The 17,324-nt window shown below is 36.9% G+C and overlaps 1 protein-coding gene across 1 annotated transcript in view; it reads left to right on the top strand.

The window, feature by feature from the left end:
• rap1gapb (RAP1 GTPase activating protein b) overlaps nt 1-17,324 on the top strand; it is a 411,217-nt gene that overhangs the window by 119,391 nt on the left and 274,502 nt on the right. The gene's annotated exons all lie outside the window — the stretch shown is intronic.

The following is a 17,324-nucleotide window of genomic DNA, read 5'->3' as shown; positions in this document are numbered from 1 at the left end:
ATAACACTTATATAAGACTTTTAAAGTAATTTTGATAGTAGGCAAATATAGTTAATGTAGACACTTACATCATGTGTTGTCTTCATTATGAAACTTGTATAATAATTTTGAAGTCATTTTGATAGTAGGCTAATATAACTAATATAGACACTTACACCATGTGTTGCCTTCATTATAACACTTATATAAGACTTTTAAAGTAATTTTGATAGTAGGCTAATATAACTAATTTAGACACTTACATCATGTGTTGTCTTCATTATAACACTTATATAAGACTTGAAAAGTAATTTTGATAGTAGGCTAATATTGCTAACATAGACACTTACTTCATGTGTTGCCTTCATTATAACACTTATATAAGACTTGTAAAGTCATTGTGATAGTAGGCTAATAGACACTTACATCATGTGTTGTCTTCATTATAACACTTATATAAGACTTGTAAAGTCATTTTGATAGTAGGCTAATATAGCTAACATAGACACTTACATCATGTGTTGCCTTCATTATAACACTTATATAAGACTTTTAAAGTAATTTTGATAGTACGCTAATATAGCTAATATAGACACTTACATCATGTGCTGTCTTCATTATAAAACTTGTATAATAATTTTGAAGTCATTTTGATAGTAGGCTAATATAACTAATATAGACACTTACACCATGTGTTGCCTTCATTATAACACTTATATAAGACTTTTAAAGTCATTTTGATAGTAGGCTAATATAGACACTTACATCATGTGTTGTCTTCATTATAACACGTATATAAGACTTGTAAAGTCATTTTGATAGTAGGCTAATATAACTAATTTAGACACTTACATAATGTGTTGTCTTAATTATAACACTTATATAAGACTTTTAAAGTGTCATGTCTGTGTTCATGTTTTTGTTTGGCCATGTGCTGTTTTGTTTTTTGGACACTTCCTTAGTTCCTGGTTTCACTTCCTGGTTTTGTTTGTCACCATAGCAACCATTAGTTTCACCTGTTCCACGTTTGGACTCACACACACCTGTCTCACGTTTTCACAGTCATGTCATGCACCTGTTCACAGTTAGTCACGCACCTGTTTTCACTTTTCATGTCACTATATAGGCTTTTCTGTTTCTGTTGTTCGTCCTGGCGACATCACCCATTCATCACACATTCATGCCATGTTCACAGTTCCTTGTCACGTAAGTTTTTGTTTGTTTAATGTTCATAGTTCTCCGCCATTGTGCGCGCCTTTTGTTTTCCTAGTCAAGTTTTTTACCTCCTCTGTGAGCGCCTTTTGTTTGTACTTTTTTTGAGTTAGAATTAAAAATGTATTTAAATTCACGTCTTGCACGCGCCAATTTTTCATTGCCTTCTGGGAGAACAAACCACGCCATAGACCGAGTTATGACAGTATGTCGCCAGCAAGAAGCTATCCCGCAAACGACTGGCAATCGATGGAGGAAGGAAAGTGGGAGGCACTAGGAGCCATGGCCGATCAAGACCTCATGTGGGGTCCAAGCGGAAAACTTATTCCGATAAGCTCCGTGTGGCCCGACGACGTTGGCGCGTCGCTCCATTCCCGGAAGCGCCGGCAAAAGCGGAAGCCATCAGGAAGAGCTTCTCCGAGCCGGCAGGACGCGTCACTCCCGCAAGCTCCTCCCACTCCGGGCGGAAGCAGGCTGCTGCCAGCCCCGCTGCTCCAGGACTCATGCCACGCCCAAGTCAGAAATTTTTTTTTCACCCACAAAAGCCCAGGTGGGGGGGAACGAAAGACCTTTTGGACAATTTAGAGGGGAGGATTCTGCCCTCCTCCTGAACCCCCTCCGCCCACCCCAAAAGACGGTTCCAGACCGCGGGGAGCGCGTCTGGGATCCGCTCCTTGAGGGGGGGGCTAGGGCTGGGAATTGTTCAGTTGGGGTGGGTCAGCATCGTCACGCCAAGCCACAGCCTCCAGCACGACCACCACCACCTGCCTTTCGACCTGCCAAGCCACAGCCACCAGCACGACCCCCACCACCAGTCTTTCATCACGCCAAGCCACAGCCTCCAGCACGACCCCCACCACCTGTCTTTCGACCTGCCAAGCCACAGCCACCAGCACGACCACCACCACCAGTCTTTCGTCACGCCAAGCCACAGCCTCCAGCACGACCCCCACCACCTGTCTTTCGTCACGCCAAGCCACAGCCACCAGCACGGCCGCCACCACCAGTTTTTCGACCATGCCAAGATCCACCTGCTCCACGCCCAGCTCCACGCCAAGCGCCACCAGTACCTGCTCCACGCCAAGCGCCACCAGTACCTGCTCCACGCCAAGCGCCACCAGTACCTGCTCCACGCCAAGCGCCACCAGTACCTGCTCCACGCCAAGCGCCACCAGTACCTGCTCCACGCCAAGCGCCGCCAGTACCTGCTCCACGCCAAGCGCCGCCAGTACCTGCTCCACGCCAAGCGCCGCCCGTGGCTGCCCCACGCCGCCAAGTGCCGCCCGTGGCTGCCCCACGCCGCCAAGTGCCGCCCGTGGCTGCCCCACGCCGCCAAGTGCCGCCCGTGGCTGCCCCACGCCGCCAAGTGCCGCCCGTGGCTGCCCCACGCCAAGACCAAAGCCAAGACCAAGACCCGCCAAGTGACCAAGACCAAGACCCGCCAAGTGACCAAGACCCGCCAAGTGACCAAGACCCGCCAAGTGACCAAGAACCGCCAAGTGACCAAGACCAAGAACCGCCAAGTGACCAAGAACCGCCAAGTGACCAAGACCAAGACCCGCCAAGTGACCAAGACCAAGACCCGCCAAGTGACCAAGACCAAGACCCGCCAAGTGACCAAGACCAAGACCCGCCAAGTGACCAAGACCAAGACCCACCAAGTGACCAAGAACCGCCAAGTGTCCAAGACCAAGACCAACCACGCCAAGTCCAAGACCAAGTCCAAGACCAAGACCCAGACCCTCGCCAAGACCAAGACCAAGACCCATGCCAAGACCAAGACCCTCGTCAAGACCCGCCACGCCAAGCTTCGCCGCCTGACGCACCACGCCAAGCTTCGCCGCCTGACGCACCACGCCAAGCTTCGCCGCCTGCCACGACAACGCGCCCACCTCCTCGTCGGCCAAGGATGTGGCCTTTCCATGGGCGTCCGCCACGCCAGGTGCGCCGACCTCCTCGTCTGCCACGAATGTGGCCATTCCCAGGTCGCCCACCTCGTCAGGTTCAGCGGCGGTCTACCCGCCGCCGCCACCTGACTCTGCCCCGGTGGATTCGGGGACACCTGGTCTGGCGACCCACCGCCATGTCCCCCTCCCCCCCTCCCATGACTCTTGATCCTGTTTTTTGTTTTTGGACATCTGGGATCTGTCCGTAAGGGGGGGGTTCTGTCATGTCTGTGTTCATGTTTTTGTTTGGCCATGTGCTGTTTTGTTTTTTGGACACTTCCTTAGTTCCTGGTTTCACTTCCTGGTTTTGTTTGTCACCATAGCAACCATTAGTTTCACCTGTTCCACGTTTGGACTCACACACACCTGTCTCACGTTTTCACAGTCATGTCATGCACCTGTTCACAGTTAGTCACGCACCTGTTTTCACTTTTCATGTCACTATATAGGCTTTTCTGTTTCTGTTGTTCGTCCTGGCGACATCACCCATTCATCACACATTCATGCCATGTTCACAGTTCCTTGTCACGTAAGTTTTTGTTTGTTTAATGTTCATAGTTCTCCGCCATTGTGCGCGCCTTTTGTTTTCCTAGTCAAGTTTTTTACCTCCTCTGTGAGCGCCTTTTGTTTGTACCTTTTGTTTGAGTTTATAGTAATAATTAAACTATGTCTTTACCTGCACGCCACGTCCGTTCCAATTCTTTTGCACCACGGGAGAGCAAACCACGCCACAGACCGAGTTATGACATAAAGTCATTTTGATAGTAGGCAAATATAGTTAATGTAGACACTTACATCATGTGTTGTCTTCATTATGAAACTTGTATAATAATTTTAAAGTCATTTTGATAGTAGGCTAATATAACTAATATAGACACTTACACAATGCATGGCCTTCATTATAACACTTATATAAGACTTTTAAAGTCATTTTGATAGTAGGCTAATATAACTAATTTAGACACTTACATCATGTGTTGTCTTCATTATAACACTTATATAAGACTTTTAAAGTAATTTTGATAGTAGGCTAATATAGCTAATAATAGACACTTACACCATGTGTTGCCTTCATTATAACACCTATATAAAACTTTTAAAGTCATTTTGATAGTAGGCAAATATAGCTAACAATAGACACTTACATCATGTGTTGCCTTCATTATAACACTTATATAAGACTTTTAAAGTCATTTTGATAGTAAGCTAATATAGGTAATATAGACACTTACATCATGTGTTGTCTTCATTATGAAACTTGTATAATAATTTTAAAGTCATTTTGATAGTAGGCTAATATAACTAATATAGACACTTACACAATGCATGGCCTTCATTATAACACTTATATAAGACTTTTAAAGTCATTTTGATAGTAGGCTAATATAACTAATTTAGACACTTACATCATGTGTTGTCTTCATTATAACACTTATATAAGACTTTTAAAGTCATTTTGATAGTAGCCTAATATAGCTAATATAGACACTTACATCACGTTTTGCCTTCATTATAACACTTATATAAGACTTTTAAAGTCATTTTGATAGTAGGCTAATATAGCTAATAATAGACACTTACATCATGTGTTATCTTCATTATAACACTTATATAAGACTTTTAAAGTCATTTTGATAGTAGGCTAATATAGACACTTACATCATGTGTTGTCTTCATTATAACACGTATATAAGACTTGTAAAGTCATTTTGATAGTAGGCTAATATAACTAATTTAGAGACTTACATAATGTGTTGTCTTAATTATAACACTTATATAAGACTTTTAAAGTCATTTTGATAGTAGGCAAATATAGTTAATGTAGACACTTACATCATGTGTTGTCTTCATTATGAAACTTGTATAATAATTTTAAAGTCATTTTGATAGTAGGCTAATATAACTAATATAGACACTTACACAATGCATGGCCTTCATTATAACACTTATATAAGACTTTTAAAGTCATTTTGATAGTAGGCTAATATAACTAATTTAGACACTTACATCATGTGTTGTCTTCATTATAACACTTATATAAGACTTTTAAAGTAATTTTGATAGTAGGCTAATATAGCTAATAATAGACACTTACACCATGTGTTGCCTTCATTATAACACCTATATAAAACTTTTAAAGTCATTTTGATAGTAGGCAAATATAGCTAACAATAGACACTTACATCATGTGTTGCCTTCATTATAACACTTATATAAGACTTTTAAAGTCATTTTGATAGTAAGCTAATATAGGTAATATAGACAATTACATCATGTGTTGTCTTCATTATGAAACTTGTATAATAATTTTAAAGTCATTTTGATAGTAGGCTAATATAACTAATATAGACACTTACACAATGCATGGCCTTCATTATAACACTTATATAAGACTTTTAAAGTCATTTTGATAGTAGGCTAATATAACTAATTTAGACACTTACATCATGTGTTGTCTTCATTATAACACTTATATAAGACTTTTAAAGTCATTTTGATAGTAGCCTAATATAGCTAATATAGACACTTACATCACGTTTTGCCTTCATTATAACACTTATATAAGACTTTTAAAGTCATTTTGATAGTAGGCTAATATAGCTAATAATAGACACTTACATCATGTGTTATCTTCATTATAACACTTATATAAGACTTTTAAAGTCATTTTGATAGTAGGCTAATATAGGTAATATAGACACTTACATCATGTGTTGTCTTCATTATGAAACTTGTATAATAATTTTAAAGTCATTTTGATAGTAGGCTAATATAACTAATATAGACACTTACACAATGCATGGCCTTCATTATAACACTTATATAAGAATTTTAAAGTCATTTTGATAGTAGGCTAATATAGCTAATAATAGACACTTACATCATGTTTTGCCTTCATTATAACACTTATATAAGACTTTTAAAGTCATTTTGATAGTAGGCTAATATAGCTAATAATAGACACTTACGTCATGTTTTGCCTTCATTATAACACTTATATAAGACTATGAATTTTTTGCGGCTCCCGACAGATTTTTATTTTGTATTTTTGGTCCAATGTGGCCCTCTCCACATGTTGGGTTGCCGACCCCTGGGCTAGAAGACCTCCATGGAGCACCAACCATGAAAGGACTGACTTCATAACCTTCTCTCAGCTTCTAGAGACTTGCACAACCTACCAGGTGCCGTCCTGGCACGTTGAGGCGTCACATGACTCACTCAAGACGCCGCGGGAGAGCACACTTCTTGTTGTGCGCGGCGTCGCCAATTAAGCGGCTCGTTAGCTTGATTTCCATCCAAGGCCACGCTGTGCTCATCGTCTTCGCCTCCTGCTAAATACCGTGACATTTGCTCCGTGATTGTCATGGCGGCTGTGGAAGGATGAGCTCCAACAACTTCTCCACCTGTCATTGGTCAGCCGGGTTGTTGGCTGTAAATACTCCTCATTGTGCGATTAGTCCTTCATTACTTTGTCGCCACTACCTCAAATTTGGGATGTTCCCATCAGGGTTTAATTTACTGAGTGAGATCGTCCGATACCAATACAGATACCAATAACTCTACATTTTCATCTAGCGTAAATTCCCGACTGCAGCTAAGTTATGGATTTTTCTTAGTGCAAATAGTTGAAAAAAAAACAAGCAAATACACTGGAGAGGTGTGTTACTCTTTGTGCTGTGGCGCCATCTTTTGGACGAGTTTGCTCACTGCAGTGTTCTTCCATTTAGTGCTTTCAATCGTCCATAGCGTTCCATTCGTCACTCCAAGCAACGTTTGTAAGTTTTACAATGTAACTAAAACAATTCTTACTTACTAAACCGTCCCATGTGTGATTGTCAGGTTCAAACACTGATGACATCTGTTAAACAGACAAGGAAGCAAGGAATCAAACAGAGACAGAATTAAATTTGGCTCAATGAGGAGAAACGCGTAGACCTTTTACCCTTGAACAGTGTCCCACCACGCTCTGACAAAAGATTGTACGCCTCCTCTTTTATTTGGACTTTCCCTGATTACATGGCAATACGCTGTTTTTAAAGGGACGGGGGTCATAAACAGCCGTCACCTATGGTTACAAAACAGTTCAAAGAAAAGGTGCCTGGAGGGGAGTCAGGTCCTGCTTCCTCTCCGCTTTGTAGATCTCGGCTCAAGACAAAATCTTCCTGTGGATTACAATAAAGCAAAGAAACCGACACCTTCATGTTGCTTCCCATCCTACACAGTGGAGTTTTACAAGCCTTTTGATTGGGAAGATCAAAGTCAGCTTTTGTCTGCTCGCCAGGAACTCATTGAAACACACAGTTTTGTGATAACTTAGATACAATTATTCTGACAGTGATGTCTGTAGGAGTCTTTTCATGCTGTAATGTGTGAATTATATTTATATAGCGCTTTTCTCTAGTGACTCAAAGCGCTTTACATAGTGAAACCCAATATCTAAGTTACATTTAAACCAGTGTGGGTGGCACTGGGAGCAGGTGGGTAAAGTGTCTTGCCCAAGGACACGACGGCAGTGACTAGAATGGCGGAAGCGGGGATCGAACCTGGAACCCTCAAGTTGCTGGCACGGCCACTCTACCAACCGAGCTATGCCGCCCCACATGTTAATGTAATCGACCAATGCATTAGCTTATATACTAAAACATTTACGAGTGTCTGTGTTAGACTTATTAACTTACGAAGGCATTCTTTTCACAAATTCCTCAGTAAATTCACCAATACATCACCGTGCAGTTATTGAGCTGTTACATATTCATAACAATATGTAATATGTACAATACACACACTGCAAGTATATACATAATGTAGTAACAGAACAGACACCTTCATAACAATATGTAATATGTACAATACTGCAAGTATATATATAATGTAGTAACAGACCCCTTCATAACAATATGTAATATGTACAATATACACACTGCAAGTATATATATAATGTAGTAACAGACACCTTCATAACGATATGTAATATGTTCAATATACACACTGCAAGTATATATATATATAATGTAGTAACAGACACCTTCATAATAATATGTAATATGTACAATATACACACTACAAGTATATATGTATAATGTAGTAACAGACCCCTTCATAACAATATGTAATATGTTCAATATACACACTGCAAGTATATATATAATGTAGTAACAGACACCTTCATAACGATATGTAATATGTTCAATATACACACTGCAAGTATATATATATATAATGTAGTAACAGACACCTTCATAATAATATGTAATATGTACAATATACACACTGCAAGTATATATATAATGTAGTAACAGACACCTTCATAACGATGTGTAATATGTTCAATATACACACTGCAAGTATATATATATAATGTAGTAACAGACACCTTCATAACAATATGTAATATGTACAATATACACACTGCAAGTATATATATCATGTAGTAACAGACACCTTCATAACAATATGTAATATGTACAATATACACACTGCAAGTATATATATAATGTAGTAACAGACACTTTCATAACAATATGTAATATGTACAATATACACACTGCAAGTATATATATAATGTAGTAACAGACACCTTCATAATAATATGTAATATGTACAATATACACACTGCAAGTATATATATAAGGTAGTAACAGACACCTTCATAACAATATGTAATATGTATAATATTTACTCTATTTTGATCATTTTAATCAATGCCCGGACTGACTTCTGGCAACAAATGTGTGTTCAAACAAACGTGAGTCCGGTTTAATCGTAGCAGACTTGGTAACATACAACGAAGACAACTATTTTTGGACAAATAAGGATTCACAACTTTATCTTTTTGAAGCTGAACATACTGAGGATGAACTACTGCTTCTCGAAGCGAACACGAAGGTATAGTGAGACGTTGGAGCAGACGGAAGCCGAGAGAGTGAGGTGAAAGTGACTCGAAGCTGCAAAATGTGGAATTTGAAGACAAGCTATATCGACATAAATGGAGTGCTTACCCAAATAAACCGGGAAAAATGTCCCCGGCCAGCTGCACCAAACAGACAACTGTCCATCGAGTGAGTCACACTTTATATCATGACACAAACGTGTTTCATGCTAACATAGAAGCTAGCTTATCTCTTTCCATTGCTAGCTTTTACGGCTAATACCGTAGCATACAGGTTACAGAATGTAAATTAAGTATTGTTGTCGTTTTTTGATGCATTTTTAAAGTGATTTGGAGGTAGAATTGATTGCTAACATTCACTGCATTGCTAGCCACCAAGAACAACATGATATTTATTTGTTAGAATGCAAAAAACAACAACAACCTTATGTCTTCGTCTTACATAATGATTGTGAAGGATAGGCAACATTCCAAAAAAAGTGCAGTTCCCCTTTAAACAAAACCTAAAGCTTACCAAAGAAATAAAAGCAAATATGATTTAGTGCTGCTCTGCTGTTTGGTCCTTCTCCAGGATTGTGACTGAACTTGGTGGAGTGGTGATTCATGTGTGGGCTGCAAAGTAGCATATTGAGCGCTACTGGATGAGTAAGAATATCCTGTTGCCTCCCACCCAAAATATAACTCAAAAATCTGCACGTGTGGCATTGGTTATCAGCCCCTTCTTCCAAAGGAGCTTGACCAACGCACTTTGATTGACAAGGAGCGTCAGTGAGCAAATAAGAATAATAACTAGGATTTGCAATTCTGGGAGGAATTGAGTGTGAATCCCCTCCTATGTGCATGAGCCGGCGATATGTGTGAGTGGAACTGAAATGTCCAGGGCGAGTGGAGTGCGTGGATGGTGGAACGGTTCCAATTGTTTGAGAAATGTGGGATATGGAGAGGTTTGTATATTTTCTATTCATTGTCAACGGGGAGAAAATTACCGGAAATTCTGGGAAAACGGGAAATTTAGGGAAAGTGAAAACATGTTTTGCGTTTGACATATGGGAAGAGTAGTGTGTGGTTCGGAAAGGTCGAAATAGAGTAAAAAAAATGTCGCAAAATTTCCTGGAAATTTGGGAATTTCGAGAAAACCAGGAATTTTTTAAAATATCGATTCTAGCACAATTGTCCTAGATGATATGAATAGTTTGGTGTTGGAATTCTTCCTGAAAAATGTTGATGTAGTAACAGCTTGAATTTAAATGGGTATTTCTGAATTCCTGGAGTTTCGGGAAAACCGGGAATTTGTACGAAAAGAAAAATGGAAGTTTTGTTGTCCCAGTTAAGAGAAATGTCTTAAAGGTGGAATGGTCAAAAACTGTTGAAAAATGTGGACTGTAAAAAATTCCCAGGAAGAGGTGAAAATAGGGCCTTGGAAAAAAAGAGATTCTGGGAATTCCTGGAATTTTTTTAACAAGTAGTTTAATTTAATAAGGTGAGTGGAGTGTGTAGATGGTGGAACCGTTCTAATCGGTTGAGAAATGTGGGATGTGGAGAGGTTTGAATATTTCCCATTCATTGTCAATGGGGAGAAAATTACCAGAAATTCCGGGAAAACCGGAACTTTAGGGAAAGTGAAAACATGTATTGCGTTTGACATATGGGAAGAGTAATGTGTGGGTTGGAAAGGTCGGAATCGAGTACAAAATTGGCGCAAAATTTCCTGGAAATTTGGGAATTTTGAGAAAACCAGGAATTTTAGAAAATTTCGATTGTAGCACAATTGTCCTAGATGATATGAATAGGTTGGTGTTGGAATTTTTCCTGAAAAATGTTGATGTAGTAACAGCTTGAATTGAAATGGGTATTTCTGATTTCCTGGAGTTTTGGGAAAACCGGGAATTTGTACGAAAATAAAAATGGAAGTTTTGTTGTCCCAGTTAAGAGAAATGTCTTAAAGGTGGAATGGTCAAAATCAGTTGAAAAATGTGGACTGTAAACAATTCCCAGGAAGAGGTGAAAATAGGGCTTTGGAAAACCGGGGATTCTGGAATTCCTATAATTATTTTTTTAACATGTAGTTTAATTTAATAAGGTGAGTGGAGTGTGTAAATGGTGGAACCGTTCTAATCGGTTGAGAAATGTGGGATATGGAGAGGTTTGCATATTTCCCATTCATTGTAAACAGGGAGAAAATTACCGGAAATTCCGGGAAAACAGGAAATTTAGGGAAAGTGAAAACATGTTTTGCGTTTGACATTTGGGAAGAGTAGTGTGTGGGTCGGAAAGGTCGGAATCAAGTAAAAAAATGGCGCAAAATTTCCTGGAAATTTGGGAATTCCGAGAAAACCAGGAATTTTTGAAAATATTGATTCTAGCACAATTGTCCTAGATGATATGAATAGGTTGGTGTTGGAATTTTTCCTGAAAAATGTTGATGTAGTAACAGCTTGAATTGAAATGGGTATTTCTGAATTCCTGGAGTTTTGGGAAAAGCGGGAATTTGTACGAAAAGAAAAATGGAAGTTTTGTTGTCCCAGTTAAGAGAAATGTCTTAAAGGTGGAATGGTAAAAAACAGTTGAAAAATGTGGACTGTAAAAAATTCCCAGGAAGAGGTGAAAATAGGGCTTTGGAAAACCGGGGATTGTAGGAATTCCTGGAATTTTTTTTAACATGTAGTTTAATTTAATAAGGTGAGTGGAGTGTGTGGATGGTGGAACCGTTCTAATCGGTTGAGAAATGTGGGATATGGAGAGGTTTGCATATTTCCCATTCATTGTAAACGGGGAGAAAATTACCGGAAATTGTGGGAAAACGGGAAATTTAGGGAAAGTGAAAACATGTTTTGCATTTGACATATGGGAAGAATAGTGTGTGGGTCGGAAAGGTCGGAATCGAGTAAAAAAATGGCGCAAAATTTCCTGGATATTTGGGAATTTTGAGAAAACCAGGAATTTTTGAAAATATCAATTCTAGCACAATTGTCCTAGATGATATGAATAGGTTGGTGTTGGAATTGTGCTTGAAAAATCTTGATGTAGTAAGAGCTTGAATTGAAATGGGTATTTCTGAATTCCTGGAGTTTTGGGAAAACAGGGAATTTGTACGAAAAGAAAAATGGAAGTTTTGTTGCCCAGTTAAGAAAAATGTCTTAAAGGTGGAATTGTCAAAACCAGTTGAAAAATGTGGACTGTAAACATTTCCCAGGAAGAGGTGAAAATAGGGCTTTGGAAAACCAGGGATTCTGGGAATTCCTGGAATTTTTTTTAACATGTAGTTTAATTTGATAAGGCGAGTGGAGTGTGTGGATGGTGGAACCGTTCTAATCGGTTGAGAAATGTGGGATATGGAGAGGTTTGTATATTTCCCATTCATTGTCAACGGGGAGAAAATCATCGGAAATTCCAGGAAAACCGGAACTTTAGGGAAAGTGAAAACATGTTTTGCGTTTGACGTATAGGAAGAGTAGTGTGTGGGTCGGCAAGGTCGGAATCGAGTAAAATATTGGCGCAAAATTTCCTGGAAATTTGGGAATTTTGAGAAAACCAGGAATTTTTGAAAATATCGATTCTAGCACAATTGTCCTAGATGATATGAAAAGGTTGGTGTTGGAATTCTTCCTGAAAAATGTTGATGTAGTAACAGCTTGAATTTAAATGGGTATTTCTGAATTCCTGGAGTTTTGGGAAAACCGGGAATTTGTACGAAAATAAAAATGGAAGTTTTGTTGTCCCAGTTAAGAGAAATGTCTTAAAGGTGGAATGGTCAAAAACAGTTGAAAAATGTGGACTGTAAAAATTTCCCAGGAAGAGTTGAAAATAGGGCTTTGGAAAACCGGGGATTCTGGGAATTCCTGGAAAAAAATTTTTTAACATGTAGTTTAATTTAATAAGGTGAGTGGAGTGTGTGGATGGTGGAACCGTTCTAATCGGTTGAGAAATGTGGGATATGGAGAGGTTTGTATATTTCCCATTCATTGTCAACGGAGAGAAAATTACCGGAAAATCCGGGAAAATCGGAACTTTAGGGAAAGTGAAAACATGTTTTGCGTTTGACATATGGGAAGAGTAGTGTGTGGTTCGGAAAGGTCGGAATGGAGTAAAAATTGGTGCAACATTTCCTGGAAATTTTGAGAAAACCAGGAATTTTTGAAAATATAGATTCTAGCACAATTTTCCTAGATGATATGAATAGGTTGGTGTTGGAATTGGTCTTGAAATATGTAGATGTAGCAACAGCTTGAATCAAAATGGGTATTTCTGAATTCCTGGAGTTTTGGGAAAACCGGGAATTTGTACGAAAAGAAAAATGGAAATTTTGTTGTCTTAAAGGTGGAATGGTCCAAACCAGTTGAAAAATGTGGACTGAAAAAATTTCTCAGGAAGAGGTGAAAATATGGCTTTGGAAAACCGGGGATTCTGGGAATTCCTGGAATTTTTTTTAACATGTAGTTTAATTTAATAAGGCGAGTGGAGTGTGTGGATGGTGGAACCTTCCTAATTGGTTGAGAAATGTGGGATATGGAGTGGTTTGTATATTTCCCATTCATTGTGAATTGGGAGAAAATCACCGGAAATTCCAGGAAAACCGTAACTTTAGGGAAAGTGAAAACATGTTTTGCGTTTGACATATGGGAAGACTAGTGTATGGGTTGGAAAGGTCAGAATCGAGTAAAAAATTGGCGCAAAATTTCCTGGAAATTTGGCAAATTTCGAGAAAACCAGGAATTTTTGAAAATATCGATTCTAGCACAATTTTCCTAGATGATATGAATAGGTTGGTGTTGGAATTTTTCCTGAAAAATGTTGATGTAGTAACCGCTTGAATTGAAATGGGTATTTCTGAATTCCTGGAGTTTTGGGAAAACCGGGAATTTGTACGAAAAGAAAAATTGAAGTTTTGTTGTCCCAGTTAAGAGAAATGTCTTAAAGGTGGAATGGTCAAAAACTGTTGAAAAATGTGGACTGTAAAAAATTCCCAGGAAGAGGTGAAAATAGGGCCTTGGAAAAAAAGGGATTCTGGGAATTCCTGGAATTTTTTTTAACATGTAGTTTAATTTAATCAGGACAGTGGAGTGTGTAGATGGTGAAACCGTTCTAATCGCTTGAGAAATGTGGGATATGGAGAGGTTTGTATATTTCTCATTCATTGTCAATGGGGAGAAAATTACCGGAAATTCCGGGAAAACCGGAACTTTAGGGAAAGTGAAAACATGTTTTGCGTTTGACGTATGGGAAGAGGAGTGTGTGGGTCGGAAAGGTCGGAATCTAGTAAAGAATGGCGCAACGTTTTGAGAATTTTGGGCATGGTAGAACTATGAATACGGCCATTCATTCAACAGGAAATCTTCTGGAAATTTGGGAATTTTGGGAAAACCGTGAATTTTTGAAAATATCGATTCTAGCACAATTGTCCTAGATGATATGAATAGTTTGGTGTTGGAATTGTTCTAATTGGTTGAAAAATGTTGATGTCGTAAAAGTTTGAATTTAAATAGGTATTTTGGAATTCCTGGAAAACAGGGAAATTGTACAAAAAGAAAAATGGTAGTTTTGAGAGAAATGTTTTGAAAGTGGAATGGTCAAAAACAGTTAAAAAATGTGGACTGTGAAAACTGTCCAGGAAGAGGTGCAAATAGGGCTTTGGAAAACTGGGAAATCCTGGAAATTTTGTTTTACTTGAAAGATGGTAGTTTGATTGTCCAGGGTGAGTGGAGTGTGTGGATGGTGGGACGGTTCCAATCGGTTGACAAATGTGGGAGTTGTACACATTTGAAAAATGGCCCATTCATTTTCTGTGGTAAAAATGATCCGGAAAACCAGGAATTCTGGGTAATCTAGGATTATTTTTTTTTTAATCTTTGAGGAGATCACAAGCCCCAGTCAAGCCGAACATGTTGATACCAGAACAGTTCTGATCGGATGACAACTGTGGGCTGTGGAATGCGGCAAAGTTTTGTGGCGGAATAATAATAAATACTGTAGATGTTTTTTTGGTGTAGAATCTTATATGTGAGAATGTTTGGACATTCACACAATAATAATACTAATAATAATAACAATAACAATAATAATAGATGTTCTTTTGGTGTACAATCTTGTCCACGCATTCACATAACAATAATATTACTACTACTAATAATAATAATAAATATATGTTTTTTTAGTGTAGAATCTTATATGTGTGAATGTTTGGACATTCACACAGAACTAATACTACTAATAATAATCATAATAACAATAATAATTGATGTTCTTTTGGTGTAGAATCTTGTCCACACATTCGCACAATACTACTACTACTAATAATAATAATAATAATAAATATATGTTTTTTTGGTGTTTTAGTTTATATGTGTGAATGCTTGGACATTCACACAATAATTATAATGACAACAATAATAATAACAATTAGATGTTTTTTGGTGTATAATCTTGTTGTGTAAATGCTTGGACATTCACACAATAATATTACTACTACTACTACTAATAATAATAATAAATATGTTTTTTTTTTGGTGTAGAATCTTATAAATGAGAATGTTTGGACATTCACACAGTACTAAAACTACTACTACTACTACTACTAATAACAATAATAATAGATGTTCTTTTGGTGTAGAATATTGTCCACACATTCACACAATACTACTACTACTACTACTAATAATAATAATAAATATATGTTTTTTTGGTGTATTATTTTATGTGTGTGAATGCTTGGACATTCACACAATAATTATAATGATAATAATAATAATAATATATAGATGTTTTTTGGTGTAGAATCTTATATGTGTGAATGTTAGACATTCACACATATAATAATAATAATAATAATAATAATAATAATACCACTATTACAAATAAAAAATAATAATGAATATATGTTATTTTGTGTAGAATCTTGTTGTGACAATGCTTGGACATTCACACTATAATAACTCTGATAATAATAATTAGATGTTTTTTGGTGTAGAATGTCGTTGTGTGAATGCTTGGACATTCACACAATAATATTACTACTACTACAACTAATAATAATGGTAAAAATAATAATAATAGATGTTTTTGGTGTAGAATCTTGTGTGAAGACTTTGACATTCACACAATACTAATACTAATAATAATACTTCTAATAATACTATTACTACTAATAATAATAATAACAATAATAATGTATGTTTTTTGGTGTATAATCTTGTGTGAATGCTTGGACATTCACACATTATTATTATTACTACTACTACTACTAATAATAATGATAAAAATAATAATAATTCTAATAATAATAATTATGTTTTTGGTTTATAATCTTGTGTGAATGCTTGGACATTCACACAATACTAATACTAATAATACTATTACTACTACTACTAATAATAATAATAATTAGAAAAATAATAAATGTATGTTTTTTGGTGTAGAATCTTGTGTGGATGCTTGGACATTCTCACAATACTACTACTACTACTACTACTTATAATAATAATAATAATGATGATAAAAATAATAATAATAATAATAATAATAATAATAATAATAATAATATATGTTTTTGGTGAAGAATCTTGTGTGAATGCTTGGACATTCTCACAATACTACTACTACTACTTATACTAATAATAATAATGATGATAAAAATAATAATAATAATAATAAATATATGTTTTTGGTGAAGAATCTTGTGTGAATGCTTGGACATTCACACAATACTAACACTAATAACAATACTTCTAATAATACTATCACTACTACTACTAATAATAATAATACAAATCATAAATCATGCATGTTTTTTGGTGTAGAATCTTGTGTGAATGCTTGGACATTCACACAATACTATTACTACTACTAATAATAATACTACTATTAATAATAATAATGATAAAAATAATAATACTAATAATAAATATATGTTTTTGGTGTAGAATCTTGTGTGAATGCTAGAACATTCTCACAATACTAATACTAATAACAATACTTCTAATAATACTATTACTACTAATAATAATAATAATACTAAAAATAATAAATGTATGTTTTTTTGGTGTAGAATCTTGTGTGAATGCTTGGACATTCACACAATATTATTATTACTACTAATAATAATAATATTAATAATAACAATAATAATAATAATAATAATAATAACAATAATAAATTAATAATAAATAAAAAATAATAATACCAATACTACTACTACTACTAATAATAATAATAATGATACAAATAATAATAATACTAATAATAATAATGGATGTTTTTGATGTAGAATCTTGTTATGTGAATGTTTTTAGGGGAGGAGCCAC

The sequence above is a fragment of the Entelurus aequoreus genome, linkage group LG26 (genome assembly GCF_033978785.1).
Source record: "Entelurus aequoreus isolate RoL-2023_Sb linkage group LG26, RoL_Eaeq_v1.1, whole genome shotgun sequence".
NCBI lineage: Eukaryota > Metazoa > Chordata > Actinopteri > Syngnathiformes > Syngnathidae > Entelurus > Entelurus aequoreus.
This window is presented reverse-complemented; position numbering and strand designations above follow the sequence as displayed.